Below are 16,867 nucleotides of genomic sequence, written 5' to 3'. Positions count from 1 at the left end.
TAACTAATGGGGGGGGCAGGTTTGACTGGAACAGAATACCCACTTCTATGGCAAATGGCATATTATAGCCACTGCCTTCATAAGCTTAATCTAAGAATACCATAATAATAATAGATAATAATAATATCTACTTTTTGCCCTGCTGGAAGAAATGTATTTTCTATTGCCAGTCTCTGGTATGCCACATAACTGCTCTTGGCAATGGACTGAAGCACTTGCAAACTGTCTCCTGAGGGCCAATACCATTTTCTTAGTTAAAATGGTGAATGGTCAATGTGTGGAATGTTGGTCCAATTTTAGAGTGAAATCTCTCTCTCTGAACATGTGGGAAACGTGTAAAAGTTGTGTGTTTTGCAGCCAAATAGCTCCATCTTGTAAAATTCTGAAGGCATGAACATTCTGAGTCATGGGGAAAACACTCTTGTGTTTCTCCCAGTTATGATTCTAGCACAGAGTGACTACTCAGTAAGTATAGACTTAGTCACTCTCTACAACCTTCTTAAAGCAGGAGAAACACATAGAAGTGCTGTGCTACTCATGGGCTCTGCCCCCTCAGCATGATTTACTGAGATAACCTATGATCTGATTTCATTTTCAGTTAACAATATTTGATACATTGACAGGGTAAAAATGTTCAACCAAACCATATTCAAGTCTAAATATATTACTGCCACACACACACATCCTGCTTTATTTGGCTGAAACTGAAGCACACATATATCTTTTTCTCCCTCCATTTAAAACAGCAACTGTTCAATACTGTATTACCTTGGATTCTGAACCTTCAAAAGCTCTTTGGTAGTTTTTGAAAACATTAACAGTGACGTACAGTGCTACCTTGCTTAATGAGCGCACCGTTTAATGACGAATCCGCATAGCGATGCGGATTTTGCGATCGTTTTTACGATCGCATTGCGATGTTTTAATAGGCGAAACATCGCATTGCGATGATCGGTAAGCGTTTTGCTTACCGATCTTCACATTGCGATGTTTGGGAAACAGCTGATTGGCGGTTCCAAAATGGCCACCGGAAGAAGAAAATGGCTGCCCGCAGCGTTTTCGCGCCAATTCCTCACTTACCGAGGCGGCGAAGATGGCAGCTTTATGGAGTATTCCCGCTTAGCAGTGAGTTTACCCCCCATAGGAACGCATTAAACAGAGTTTAATGCGTTCCTATGGGGTTTTCCATTCCGTTTAGCGATGTTTCCAGATAGCAACATTTTTCCTGGAACGGATTAACGTCGCTATGCGGGACACCACTGTATGTTTCTTTCTTTCTTTTTCTTGTTCTATAGCTTGTGACTCATCAAATCTTTTAGCTGAAAATTTAAAACACTGAGGTCATTCAGCTGAAAACTTAAAAATCACGCCAGATTTCATCTCTCTTCTCCCCTTGAATCAAGTGACTTGAGAGTGTCAGCACTTTTAAAAGTAATTTAAAAAATATTTTTATTTAAGTACAGAACACCTAACATCCAACAACTACAACAAAACACAGAATAAAGAAAAAATAGCCCATAAAACCACCTCTCCCCCCCCTTAAGGACAGAGATTCCAACCTCGTTTGAGTCTCAGATTGTCATGATTTTGTTCTTTTGGTGAACAGGGAGTTACATTTTAATATTGTAATGAAGTGCACAGTCAGGAATGTAAGGTAAAAGCCAATGTAATGACTTACACCATACAGGTGTAACAAGATGATGTAATGCTTGATTGTTAAGCAAGACCAGGTGGAAATGGTGAAATGTGATTGGTTGTTCTGGGTATAAATGTAACAGAGACAGAACAAACCTTACCACTCAGCAGTAAGTCTGGTGGTCATTTACTTCTATGTTATTGCTCTGAATGTTACTATGCCAAATGTATCTTGCCTTGTATATATGTGTAGCCACAACCAATATATTCTATTCTAATCACTAAGAACTCTCTCATATTGTTTTCTCCCCACGTCTAAGTCTCTTTGCTAAAGTTAAATGGGAAGGATGGACGCAGTCTTATAAGAGGCTCTGTATAACTAGTGTCCTTAAGTTTAAAGGCTTGTTTTTTAAACAGAGTGCTCTTGTCAAGCTTCACATTCAACCTAATCTAAGAAGTTTTATTGAGGCCAGATCCTCATCAAGCCTCTGGAGTTTTGCCCCCACACCAACACAATTTCTCAGGTTTCTGGTGAACATTGAAGAAGAAAAAAAATCTACATAAAAAGTTTTGCCCTAAACTTTTGTTTTTTTCTGGGCCCAAACATATATTAAGTTCCAGCTTTGTTTTGCATAGTCTCTACATTGTTCTCGTAGTGCTTCTGAAAGTGTGTCTAGTTCTGTGATGCCCAACAACTTCTTTAAAAACTCCTCTAGCATAGGGATTTCTTCACTTTTCCATTTTTGGGCCCAGAGTAACCTAGCAGCTATGAGTATATACATTAAACAATATATAATTTTCTTATCAATAATTTCTGGCATAATATTTAGTAGTGCTCTTTCAGGTTTAAAATTTAGTTTCTGTTGAATGATTTCTTTTATTGTTTCCCACACCTGTATTCAATATCTCTTGACCTTTTCACATGTCCACCACATATAATAATACGTTCCTGCATTTTATTTTACACTTCCAGCAAACATTGCTGTTACCCCCTGATATTTTTGCTTACCTTACAGGGCTATAATGCCATCTATAAAACATTTTGAGGATATTTTCTCTCAGATTTACTGGCTTGATCATTTTATGACACCCTTTCCACATCATTGTCCAATCATCAATATCAATATTGTGTCCAAAGTTACTTGCCCATTTTACCATCATCTCCTTCACCCTCTCATCCTCCAAGTCATATTCCAATACGTATATATACATTTTTTATTTTCTCATCAGTATAAATCCACAGTTTATCCACCTGGACTTCACCCTCAAAGAAGCCCACAATTTTATCTTTTTTTAATATCTCAATTCTAGTTTGTTCATTGACCACCAATCAGTTGTCACCCCAATTCCTCTAGCTCTTGCTATTTTTTATATTCTGTTCTTTATTAAGTAATTCTTTATATGTGAGTAATGCTCATTTCTGATTCAACACTTTCAAAGCAAATGCTTCTATAGGCGCTACCCATATTGGAGTTTTCTTACAAATTTTTGTTTGAAATTTTTGCCAAACTAAGCATAGTGTCTTTCTCACAATATGTTCCACAAAATGTGATTGCTCTTTGTATTTCCCATACCACACATATGCATGCCAACCCATTCTTAGATCATTTCCCTCCACTTTCAGTAATTTTTGGTTTTCAAGAGTTATACACTCTTTTATCCATGTCATAGCACAAGCCTTATAGTATAATAGCCAGTTCGGTAATCCTGAAACTCCCCCCCCCCTTTTCTTTCAAGTCCTATAATAGTCTGAGTTTTATTCTTGGTTTCTTAGTCTTCCATACAAAATTCACTGTCAAATTATCCAAGTGCTTGAAATATTTAAAGTTTCATAATATTGGCAGATTTTGAAAAAGAAATAAAAGTTTTGGTGATATCATTTTTATCATTGAGATTCTTCCCATCAGAGAGAATTGCAGCTTACTCCATTCCTCCAAATTTTCCTGGATTTCCTTCTGTATTCTCAGATAATTCTCTTTCATTAAGTTACTTGGTTGTTTTGGTGATGTTGTTGTTTATTCGTTTAGTCGTGTCTGACTCTTCGTGACCCCATGGACCAGAGCACACCAGGCCCTCCTGTCTTCCACTGCCTCCCAGAGTTGCATCAAATTCATGTTGGTGGCTTCAGTGACTGTCCATCTCATCCTCTGTCATCCCCTTCTTCTCTTGCCTTCACACTTTCCCAACATCAGGGTCTTTTCCAAGGAGTCTTCTCTTCTCATGAGTTGGTCAAAGTATTGGAGCCTCAGCTTCAGGATCTGTCCTTCCAGTGAACATTCGGGGTTCATTTCCTTTAGAATTGATAAGTTTGTTCTCGTTGCAGTCCAGGGGACTCTCAAGAGCGTCCTCCAGCACCACAATTCAAAAGCATCAATTGTATGGGGTGGGCTGTCACCAGTGGTGATTACAGGGGAATAGCAGGGGAAGGCAGCCAGGCTACGCTACTCCAGTGACAGTTGAGCACCTGCGTCCAACACCCTTGTTGAGGCATTCCATGCCTAGCAGACCTGATAGGTGTCCTTGAACTGGTTGAGGAGGCAGGTCTCTGCTCCTCCCAGTGGACTGGTTCTAGACCTAAACTGTTTGCGAGTGCAGTTAACTCCCTGACACTCATAGAACCATTTAAGTTTTATTGTTGAGCCACATTGACTTGGTTACAGCAGAGCTGCTCCTATAAGAGAGCCTGTTGCTGTAAACACTCCACCTCATCATGGAGGGGTGTGTGGCAGCTGCTCACAGATTCCTAATGTAATTACGTGAGAATTTTTCAGTGTCCAGAGAAAGAAATACTTTTTTTCATTTTACAATGTTTCTTCCAGCTGTGCTCCCTCCTTATGGAAAAAGAAAAGAAAAGCAGTCACTGTTAGCTGGAGGAAAAATTAGGTGAGCAAGAGGAATGTTGTTGTTGTTAGTTTATTTATTTAACTTATATGCCACCCACACTACCCAAAGGTCTTTGGGTGGCTTACAACAATTTAAATACAGTAAAAAGATAAAAAGATAAAACAATTAAAATACAATTAAAAATACAATGCTCTAAAAACTGCCATCAGGACCCACAGTTGATATTATTTCAATTAAAAACCTTCTGGAACAGGAAGGTTATTACCTGGTGCCAAAACTTTATCAATGTCGGCACCAGACGAATCTCAGTTGGGAGGGCATTCCATAGTCTGGGGGCAGCTGCTGAAAAGGCCCTTTGTCTACAAGCCATCCCTCTTACCTCCTTGAGGGATGGCTCTTTCAGGAGGGCCCCTGGCTAGATCTTAATTGCTGGGCAGGTTCATATGGAAGGAGGCATCCTTCAGGTATCCAGGGCCCAAGTAGTTTAGGGCTTTATACATCAAAACAAGCACTTTCTACAGTAGCTGGAGCATTCTTTGGCACTGCCCTTCTTTGAGATAACTTATTTTCCAATTCTCTGGCCACTGCTGAGTTTTCCAACCTTGCTGGCATATTGAGTGTAGTACCTTAACAACATCATCTCTTAAGATTTTAAATAGTTCAACTGGAATGCCATCACCTCTTCTGGCCTTGTTGTTAGCCATGCTTTCTAAGGCCCACTTGACTTCGCTCTCCAGGATGTCTGGCTCAAGGTCAGCAACCACATTATCTAGGTTGTCCGGGACATCCAGATCTTTCTGGTATAATTCCTCAGTGTATTCTTGCCACCTCTTCTTGATGTCTTCTGCTTCTGTTAGGTCCCTCCCATTTTTGTCCTTTTTCATGTCCATCTTTGTACAAAATGTTCCTTTAATATCTCCAATTTTCTTGAGCAGATCTCTGGTTTTCCCCTTTCTATTATTTTCCTCTATTTCTTTGCACTGTTCATTTAAGAAGGCCCTCTTGTCTCTCCTTGCTATTCTTTGGAAGTCTGCATTCAATTTTCTGTAACTTTCCCTCTCTCCCTTGCATTTTTCCTTCTGTCCTCCGCCATTTGCAAGGCCTCGTTGGGCAGCCACTTTGCTTTCTTGCATTTCCTTTTCTTTGGGATGGTTTTTGTTGCTACCTCCTGTACAATGCTACGAGGCTCCATCCATAGTTCTTCAGGCACTCTGTCCACCAAATCGAGTTCCTTAAATCTGTTCTTTACTTCCACTGTGTATTCATAAGGGATTTGGTTTAGATTATACCTGACTAACCCAGTGGTTTTATACTTGACTAACCTGGATTACTGTGATGTTGAAAGGTCTGCCTTGGATTCGTATTGAAATCATTCTATCATTTTTGAGATTGTGTCCCAGTAGAGCTTTTCCCACTCTTTTGTTGACTATGAGGGCCACTCCATTTCTTCTATGGGATTCTTGCCCACAATAGTAGATATGGTAACCATCTGAATTGAATTCGCCCCTTCCCATCCATTTTAGTTCACTGATGCCCAGGATGTCAATGTTGATTCTTGCCATCTCCTGTTTGACCACATCCAGCTTCCCAAGGTTCATAGATCTTACATTACAGGTTCCTACGCAGTATTTTTCTTTGCAGCATCGGACTATCCTTTCACTTCCATGCACCTCCGCAGCTGAGCATCCTTTTGGCTTTGGCCCAACCATTTCATTAGCTCTGGAGCTACTTGTACTTGTTCTCTGCTCTTCCTCAGTAGCATGTTGGACACCTTCCAACCTGGGGGGCCCATCTTCCAGCATCATATCTTTTCGCCTTTTGTTTTTGTCCATGGAGTTTTCTTGGCAAAGATACTGGAGTGGCTTGCCAGCTCCTGCTCCAGATGGATTGCGTTTAGTCAGAACTCTCCACTATGACCCGTCCGTCTTGGGTGTCCCTGCACGGCATAGCCCATAGCTTCTCTGAATTACTCAAGCTCCTCCACCATGACAAGGCAGCAATCTGTGAAGGGGAGCAGCATGATACCAGTAGCTATTTGATTTCTCTACAGAAAGCAATTCTCTAGGCCTGTGTAGAAACTAAGCCCATAACCAGTAGCCATTTGCAGTAATTATGTTAGCATAGAGGGAAAAGCTACTCAGGTGAACTTTTTACTATGGATTAGGACTAGTCACTCAGGATATTCATTGTAAGATAGAAGGAACCTCACAATTCACCATACATTGTAGGTAAAGAAGAACAAAACAAGAAACAATTACTGTGAAGAAGTGAAAAATGACCCAGGGGGAACAATCTGCATGTGAAGGAGATGAAGATGTCATTCCTACCACCTGTCTGTCTATGACCCCCAATTGGTTTATGGAAATGCAATAAAAGTGCACTTATTTTGATAGCCTATCCACTCTGTGTCCCTAATCTGTCCCTACAGAAGAAATTGTAGTGGGAGTCCATGCAGAAGACCCTAGAGATTACTATTTTTCCTGGTGTTTAGCTACCATCACTCTCTGGCTTTAAATCTGTTCAGGTCACACTGAGCTGTTGTGTTTTCATATGCTTTCCACTCAGTGCATGATTTATGCATTTCCTCCCATTTAGTGCCTTTGCTTTAATGTGGCAAAGTGATATATGTCTGCTTCAACACGGATGTCTTTTATGATGGGAAACCCACTGGAAACACCACTGTGGAAGAAAGATGCTATGAGCCAGCTTTCCACAATCCTGAAGGGATGCAAACTGAAATGCGTATTGCAGGAGAGAATATAGTTTTAATTCCTAACAGATGTATTGCCATCCTGAGGTGTGCATGTAAATTGCGAGTCCATGTCTTTGTTCCTGTTAAAGTTTCAGCTCTCACAATCCCTTCATTCTTTGGTAGCAGAAACACAAAATAACTCTGTTTCTTCAGTGGAATCATACTTAATGCTTTTTTTTTCCCACTGCGTGAAGTTAGAGATGAAGTACGTCAGCAATGTAATAGGTACTTCAGATCTAATCAGTGGTAGGGATGTGCATGCAATTGCATATATTTATTTGTAAAGCTTACATTTTGGTTAGAATAACATACTTCATTGGATCAAAGCTAGGGTACAGGTTTATATGTGGCCTTATTAAAATTAAATCATGTCTATGTATAGGATGCCTGAAGCAATGCAAAATTATTTTAAAATTCCGGAAAAATTATTTGGACCTTCTGTATGGGTGGTGGTGGTAGAAACATTTGGTGGCAATGGAAGAAATCAGTGAGATTCCAGAGGGATGAGCAGGAATTAGATGGAAAAATTATTTATTTGTAGATAAGATGGCAATCCATCCCCCCCTAAAAAGCCACAATCTTGATGTCTTTGACAGGGCTCCATGACAGTCTGGATCTCACAACAGGGGTGTAAAATGTAAATAAGAATATTACATTGTATGTGTGCCATCTAGTCAATTCTGATTTATGTCAATATTTTCAGGGTTTTCTAAGTAGAGAATACTTAGAAGTGGTTTATCATTCTCTTCTTCTGGGGGCACTCTTTGCATTGCATTGCACTGCAAAGCACTGCATTGTGTGATCCTGGTAGCTAGCCCCCATCACCAGTCTGGTTGCAGTACCTTGTACAGGTGTAGTTTCAAAATAATCTTCAGGGGCAGCCCAACATAGACTACACTGCAATAATCTAGTTGGAGGTAACCAAGATGTATATCACTTCAGCCCAGTCAGGCCCTTCATAGGATGGGTGCAGCTGGCACACTAGCTTTAATTGTGCACATGCACTTCTGCCACTGCTGAGACTTTGGCATTCAGACTGAGAGAGGAATCCAGAAACATATCCAAATTATGCACCCAAATTGAATGCTTGTGACATTGAGTTTCAAAACTCCAGCCAACCTTTCACTTTGGTATACCATTGGGTGTGATCCTCACATTCAAATGGCTTACAGACCTCAAATGAGCGTATGTCAGGGGTTTCCAAATTTTACAACTTGTGGCTCCTTTGAACAGCGGCAGTGGCAGTAGGACAGGAGGAATCACGAGAGGGTGTGGAGCAAAGCAGGGAGCAAAGCATGAAGGAGCCAGAAGTGGAAATGGAAGAGCAGTAGTAGCAGCAGCCTTTGCTCTGTGAAGAAACAGAGCGAAAACTTTACTGTGCTGCTAGCTGAGTTTGGTGGTGCTCTGGTGCACTGTGGGGTGCTGCAGAAGCCACAATGCACTATGTTGCACGTTTTGGGCACCTCTGGTGAATGTGTATTAGGGATGTATATTATGAGTGATCTTTAAGAGAAGTCTGCTAGGTAGCACATTTCTCTTAAAGGTCCAGATAAGGGTCTCCTGCAGCATAATACACCTACCTAAAACACAAATGCACTTATTTCCCTTGTCTTAAAGGGCCATTTGAGAAACCCCCATGGCAGCAGAGGTAGCTGAGAGAAGTTTCTCTACCAGCCCTTTAAGACAAAGGAAAGAATTGAGAAAAACACATTTATAACTGACACAGCACATTTTCACTGCTCCAATAGAAGCTAAAAAAGTTTACTTCCTCTGCCCTTCTGCTGAGGAGCAGAGGAAGTGTTTAATTAGCCAATATCCTGAAGCAGCTTCATTAAGCCAATTCAGGATATTGCTAAATCAAAAAAGTAAGGCTTTTGGTTCATTCCCAGGGATCACATGTGCTGGAAAGGGACTAAAAGAAATTGATCATACCCACTCCATAAATGTAGAACCCCCTAACAGGAGCCAGAAAGGTGTGGGCAGGACCTCTCTGGGGGGGACAGGCTGTTTTGCTCCAGTAAATACGTCATCTGATTGCTGTCTGTAGAAGGGATGTGCATTCAGATTCGGAAATATTTGAATAGTTCCAAATATATCTGAATTTGATAGTCCCAAATATCTGTAATAATAATGACCAATATTTGGAGTCCCATTTACTCCTATAGATTAGAAAGCAAAAAGCTAAAAAAGTGTCTCTTTGGAGAGGTCTGGCCAAAGCAATGGGACTTCTATCTTGCTCACCAACTAGTGTGTGCAGTGAGAGAATGTTCTCTTAGACAGGTAATGTTGTCAATCCATATCTCTTACACTCGGCACCTGATTCTGTAGAAAATACCTAGGCATTGATGGCTAACCCTTTAAAAACCATTTGCCTGTTTGTATATTTTTCAAGAACACATTTGGAGCAACCGGAGTGCAAAATATACCTGTCCCTCCTTCACAGGACACTTGTCGCAGGTGAAGGCATCATGGAATTCTGGATATATGGAAATTCTGAACTTTAAAAATTCTGAATTCTGAATCTGAAGGGCCATAATTCCCGATTCTGAATCTGAATTCTGACTGAATTTTGGTGCTAGTGCACATCCCTAGTCTTTAAGAGCAAATCAGTCCATCCTTCTGTCAGACCAAATAGCAAGCTAAATGCCTGTGTAATCAGCACCCAAGATTTAAAACTCTTCCCCACATCCCTGTTAAGCAGCAGCTAAATTAATGGAGATTCGTTTACTAGAAATTGGAATGATTGGCACAGCACGCTTCCCTCTTTGTAAAGAAGTCATATCCACACTTCTTATTCTAGAAGAGTGTTTCTCAATCTTGGGTCCCCAGATGTTCTTGGACTGCAACTTCTAGAAGGCTTTATCAGTAGCTGTGGTGGCAAGGACTTCTAGGAGTCATAGTCCAAGAATGTTGGGGGACCCAAGGTTGGGAACCACTATTTTAGAAGAATAAGAAAGCTAATTTTATTATACATTTAGATAGGAAAAATAATAGAAATCCTAGTTCTACCTAACTAAGATGGAAAAACTGGAAACCATGATTGGCCCCATCATATTTCAAGAACCAAAACAAAATTCCTCCTCTTTTGTCTTCTGGAGAGTTAAGGAGAAAATATGACACCAAAAAGTCTATCAGTCAGGACTGAAAGAAGGTTAGCATAGATTAGAGCAGATAAAAATCAATTTAGGAAACCTGAGGAGGATCCTTTTTTCTCTCTACTCCTCTTTATGTTCCTACAGGAACTTTTATTTTCACTATGACAGGCAACCATTCAGTGCAATGTATGACTGAAGGGTGATAAAATCTTAATGAATCTCTATACTAAGACCCTGCTTATGGAACTTGAAGCCAAACTAGATGTTTGAAGGGGGGGGAAAGTACAGTGGTACCCCGCATGACAGTTTTTTCGCTAGACATTGACTTTTTGCAATAGCTATAGCGATTCGCAAAACAGTGATTCCTATGGGAGAATTTAGCTGGACAATGTTTGGTTCCTGCTTCGCAAACCAATTTTCACTAGACAACGATTTTGACAGCTCCCTCCAGGCTTGCAAAACGAGTGTTTTCGGGACCTAAGCTTCGCAAGACAGCTATCTAAGCAGCTGATCAGCAGTTCGCAAAGCAGCTTTCCTATGGCTAAACAGCGATTTCAGTGGAACGGATTATCATCATCTAGCGAGGCACCACTGTACATTACTTGTCATTAACTTTTTTTCTTCTTCACACAGCATGGTTTCTGAAGAAACTTGAAGCTGGGCAACCAGACCTGCAAGTGAAACCCATGTTTGCCTTTCCACTGTGTATCTTCTCTTTGAAAAGCAATATAGAGAGCTACATGAAACTATGTCCTATGGCAAATGGAAGTATTTCTGTGTCTGAGGGATCTTTGTTTCTAACAACATGCTAACTGTTATCATTCAGCCTGACTCTCAATCTCATCACAAATCAGAGATATCCCTAGAACAGGCCATATTATAATAATAAATTTGACAATAACAACTGTTCTGTTTTATATGTAATTATTAATTATGAACTGTTGCTTTAGAATTCTGTAATCCATTCTGGCATATAAAGCTGAAAAAACTACACAGATTAATACATGAGTAAGTGTCAAATAACTGACATTCCTGGAATTATCCTCTCAGCTGTTAACCCAGTTTGCATTCTCCTGTAGTGCAACCTTCCCCAATGCAGTGTCTTCTATAAGTGATGGCCTACAAATACCATTGCTCTCATGCAGCATGCATACTGGGGATGACAGGTTCTGTAGTCCAACATATGTTCTAAAGGCTAATGGTTTGTGGGAGATTACAGTAGAATTTATGTCCTGATAATTGTTAGGGTGGGGAACCTGATGCCTTTGCATTCTGGATCTGCCCTGAATGGCTAAAGGGTGTTAAGGAGCAAATGATCTGCATGAAACAATCTCAAAAATGCCACCTTTTAAGTTCATTTGCAACCTTGCCAGATATTTCATGCATGACCTTGGACCAACCCACTGAGTCTTCCTATGCTTCATCTTATCCTTCTGCAAAACTGGACTGACAGCTCTGCCCTCCCTTGCAATGGGGCCAGCAGGCTTAATTAGTGGTTATGAAACTTCACATGAAAGGTGCTCTTGAATTTTTCATCATTATAAGCAAAAAAAGGCCAAAAAGCACCCACTCCCCCTCCCTTTCAGTATAAATAAAGAACAATCGAAGGGGGAAAGACTCTCTCACATCACCTGCCTGTGAGCATGAATCTTAATTGATGGATGAAAGAGATGAATTGGCATTTCATCATCAAAGCCACAGCTTTCATTCCTGTGGACTTGGGCCACCTCCCATCTGTAGAGGCACCAAAGAGCAGGCAAAAAGGCAGGTGAGGTGAAAAGGCCAGAATTTCTAGTGGAGGCCTGGAAAGATAAGGTGTGTGTATGTGGGGGGGGGGGGGGGGAGAACTAGTCTCTGGTGTTTGATACAAAGCTGATCTCTTCTAGGCGCAGCCCACCCCAGCTGCCTGCGGTAGGGAAACAGACCTAAAATGCATTAGAAACCTGGAGCCAACAGGTAAATAAACAAGGAGCAGCCACTGCACTGACATGTTTTGAGAGTGATTCACAGACACACTGCCTAGTAGTCAGGAAATGCAAGGCACACCCAGTGAGATGTATTTGCAGCCAGTCTCGCAGGGTGTCACAAGCCATGCCAGCTGCTCTGTCATCGCTGGTCAATGAACCCTTGTGAAAAAACTGGCAGAGTCTTTTTGGTGGCCATGGCAGACTGGAGTAAGTATCATGTTTGATGAACACAGGGTCTGTCTCTCTCTATAGCAGAGTGATGGGAATTTCCTATGCTACCTTTGGACTCCTAAAAAGGTCCAAGTTAAAACAAGTAAACTGCAGAGCAGGTAAATTATCAGTGCTGAAGCCAGCAAAATGCATCTTGACAAATGTGCAGAATACACATTGGTTGTTCATCACACTCCTGTTGTTTCCTGCTTCACTTATTAGGCCCCCTGTGATATTTTATGGAATTACATATCAGTGAAAATCCCAGACATATTATATTCCATTATTCTCCAGCTGTTGCCTCACTCAAGAGTTTATTAGTTAGAAATTTGCTATTTCAAGAGGCCAGATGCACAGACAAAAACCAACCTCATGAAGACAGTTTAAATTTTGATTTAACACAATGCAGTGGTCTTTAGGAATTAAGAATACAGTAATGGCTTGTTCAACATTGATGTGTGCAAGACGAAACAGGGGAGGATTGTTTAATTTTTAAAAGGCTGATTTTTAAAAAATGGAACCAAATAGCTAAGTATCATCCTCCAAGGACCAGAAAAGGACTACTGTACTATTTTAAGAGCAATGTTACTCATTGCCTTCTCCTCAAATAAAGATACAACTAGTTGTTAGGTTATTTCATAGGGTACTCAAACTAATGAAGCTGAAAACATTGTTACCCATAAAGCAACACGGTGTAGGTAATCTCTTGTAATCTGTTACTTGCAAAACCTCTGGAAATTCTCACAATCTCCTAATAAATACCAGAGTCTTCCAACCTTTCTTCACATCCTGTAGAACAAAAACTCTTCTGCACCAGTATTGTTGTTCTGTTCTTCTCTGAATATCTCGAACATTTGTACAGATACCAGGATGTAAACAGATAACTTTTTGGAGAGAGAGCTGAAAGAATTTTGGAAGGGACAACACGTGTTCACCAGAAACACAAGTGGGAACAATCATGTATCATTACAACTCCTTCCCTGAAAAATATGTTGTTTGTCTCGAACTACAGAATGCATTACAATAAATTGAATACAGTAGTCCATCTGAGTTGCAGTGAATAAAATAATCCTAAACAGGAACTTGCTTTTAATTTTGGTAAGTTTTCTGATTATTTAAAAAGAACAAAAGAAAAGCTGTGTTCGTTCACACAAAATGTCTACCTTCCCAGCATTCTGTTTTAGGACTACAGTATTCTGCGCAATAACTTTTTTTAATGTTACCCAGCAATCTGTATCCAGGGGCATATTATCCTGACAATGAAAACAATATATAATCATTATGGCTAATCCCATTACTAGATTTGCCCTCCACGAATTTGTCTAATTCATTTAAAAACTTTTAAATTTGGTGGCCATCACTGTATCTTGTGGCAGTGAATTCCACAGTTCAAGTACGTGTTTTGTGAAAAAAATACAGCTTTTTATCAGTGTTGAATCAGCCACTATTCAGGCCCATTAGATGACCAAGTGCTACTATTACACAGAAAAATCATCATTTTATTCTTACAATACAAATATCTATCATGTTGGCCACAGTTTCCAAGTAGTGTCTTTTTTTAAAAAAGGAAATTGCTCCAGCCCCCTGATCATTCGGTTGTCCTTTTCTATACCTTCTTCCAGTTCTACAATATTCTTTTTGAAGGGTGGTGACCAGAAATGTGCAGAATTTCAAGTGTGGTTTCCTGTGTCTTGCACTAACCTAGCTGCAACCGAAATAGTGTTAACAACATAATTGTAGTCCAAGAAAAAGAAGCAGCTCTTAAATAGATTCTACTTTTAACTTGATTCTTCTCAGGAAAGTTGGCACTTTGCTAACTGCACCCTCTCCCTTTTATGGAGATAATTTGCAAACTGCATTTTATCTCTTCAGCCTTCTACTTTATTTAAGTAAATTTCTTTGGAATGTCAGGGTGTGATGACAAAGAAGTTGTCTTGGGTTGATGTGAAGTTCTTCATACCACTCCCTGGCATTTAAATCACTGTTGCCATTCATACAAAAATATTGAATTATCCCAAAAAGCTGCATTTCAGGCACCCATTCATCAGCTCCCCTTCTCCCCTGCCATTATTAACACTCTCTTACCCACAACTTTCACCAGCATTCAAATTTCTTTTTCAAATGTTAAGCAGTTGTAGTCCTCACCAGTGGGAACAGAAGGCAGGCCAAAAAAAAAAAAAAAAAAAAAAGGTTCACTCCCACAGCAAGTTCTCCTCAGTGCATCATCAGTGATATCATCTTGACATGCCCAGCAATTGCCCCAAAGAACCAATATAGACAGTCACACAAGCCAAAAGCAAGAAAAAATAATGCAACTGGAAATACTACATAAAAGTACAAGCCTCACTGGCCAAACAAAATATACCACTCATGGCAAAAGGTCAGATCTCCTCGCAGTTAGTGCTAACATCATGTAGTCACTGGAAAACATATTGAAAACAACAGTGAGAAACACAACACAGACAGCTCCAGTTGCATCTTCTGTAGCATTCACTGTTAGTCATCAGCATCTGTGGAGATTCCTTTGGTCATTGTTGAAAAATAGCAACAGCCGTCCCTATGAAACTAAATGGACCACAACCGTGTTTCCCCAAAAATAAGATAGGGTCTTATAGTAATTTTTGCTCCAAGAATGTGTTAGGGTTTATTTTCAGGGGATGTTTTATTTTTTCGTGTACAACAATCTACATTTATTCAAATACAGTCATGCCATCTTCTGGTTGCTGCACAATGGTGGAGGGTGGGGCTTCACTTAACTGGGGCTTATTTGGGGGGTAGGGCTTATATCATGAGCACTCTGAAAAATACTAGGGCTTACTATGAGGTTAGGTCTTATTTTCAGGGAAACAGGGAATTATTTATGACAGTGGTTCATAAGTTGCTACTTTTGGGCAGTTATGTTCTGTCAGTTGTATAACCAATGATACATACTAGAATGATACACCGACAGAGTAGGACTCTGGAGACCTGGATTCAAGTTCTTGCTATGCCATGGTGGTTGCAATAGCTAACCATTCTTTGAATTGCTCACATACTTTGAAAACCCTATTAAGTTGCCATACCTGGGTATGCCTTGATCACATATGTCAACAATGTATTGTATTAGCAATAGCTACTATAGCTACTGAGTCTTAAATTTGGCATGCACCCTGATAACAACTCCCACAATTGTACGATATATCAGTTTCCAAATAAAGGATCAGTTGAGGTATAAACACTTGCATAAAAATGTATGGCAGCAAGGTGATTTTTCAAGCACTTTTTCTACAGCTGCTGCATAAACAAGGGCTGTGTGAATATTCTGTCTTGATTCTTCCTGGAAATACCATGTCCCTTCTTTATGTAACACTGCATTTTCACCAGTGTTTGTTCACAGAATTGTTGCTTACTGAAAATGTGGATGTAAACAATATTGATGAAATGCTGGATTTGTTTTTAAAGGAGGTATACACAACATTGAAAACTCACTTTTACGAACTTTTGACTTTTAAGAACTGGTGCACAGAAATCTGGATAAGACATTTCTATCACACCACTTATTGTGTAAATCAGCTTCTCCCACTTTGCCCTTTTCCCCCAACTTGATCTTGTTGAAGTGGATATGGGTTGAAGGACTTTGTGCATGCACTAATTTGTTTACTTGTATTGCTTTAAAAAAGAAAAAAGAAAAGAAAGAAAAACCTGAGCGTCAAGCAACTTATTACAGGTTGTATGAACTCCAAATATCTCCTGCTTCAAGGAAACTGAGTAATCAAGGCTGAATGCAATTTCCTGTGCAAGAAGCTGGAGGCAGAGCTTACTGGGTGAGGGGGAGAGGCAGAAACTTGTCCATTTATAACTAAACATTGCAATAATAGAGAGGCAGCAGAGATATAAAGTAGTCTGGCGCGTCTTCCCATTTCTCACATTTCTTTGTGAGGAAAACTTGAAATAATACTAGTGGCAGTGGGGGAGGGGGGCAGTAAGAAGTTGAAGGGAGGAGAAGTTAAGCATTTGTTTATTTTTGTCTTTAAAGCCCAGGTTAAAGGGGGAGGGGGTAAAGAAGAGGGCTGGTGGGAAAGTAGGAACGGGAGAGCCTCACATGGAGAAAACAATAAGATGACACTCTGCTTGCACCAGCACTTTTAAAGAGACATCCAAAAGTAAGTCCTCTTCAAAATAAAAAAAAATACGGGTTTTAAAATAAATAAATAATCGGCGTGCTGGGGAGGCAAGGGCAGAGATGGGGTTGGGGTGGTGGTGCTGAGGGAATTCTCCCGGCAACTGGCAGGAGACGGAAAGGTGTCCGAGGAGGCTTGCGCCCCGCTGGAATGCCTTTGCGCCAGGCGAGCGACCCTCCGGGCATCTTTGGGGGCGAGAGGGTT

At 40.3% G+C, this 16,867-nt stretch overlaps 1 protein-coding gene across 3 annotated transcripts in view; it reads left to right on the top strand.

The window, feature by feature from the left end:
• Positions 1–1,201: 1,201 nt before the first annotated feature.
• Positions 1,202–16,867, top strand: part of MDFI (MyoD family inhibitor) — a 79,127-nt gene continuing 63,461 nt past the window's right edge. Inside the window, exon 1 of one of the 3 annotated variants that reach the window (XM_020796460.3) lies at positions 1,202–16,306. The gene's annotated coding sequence lies outside the window, so the exon portion shown is untranslated. Of the gene's footprint in view, positions 16,646–16,867 lie in introns of all 3 variants that reach the window. The other 2 variants (XM_020796453.3, XM_020796478.3) reach the window with 2 other exon arrangements.

This window comes from Pogona vitticeps, chromosome 4 (genome assembly GCF_051106095.1).
Source record: "Pogona vitticeps strain Pit_001003342236 chromosome 4, PviZW2.1, whole genome shotgun sequence".
Taxonomy (NCBI): Eukaryota; Metazoa; Chordata; class Lepidosauria; order Squamata; family Agamidae; genus Pogona; species Pogona vitticeps.
This window is presented reverse-complemented; position numbering and strand designations above follow the sequence as displayed.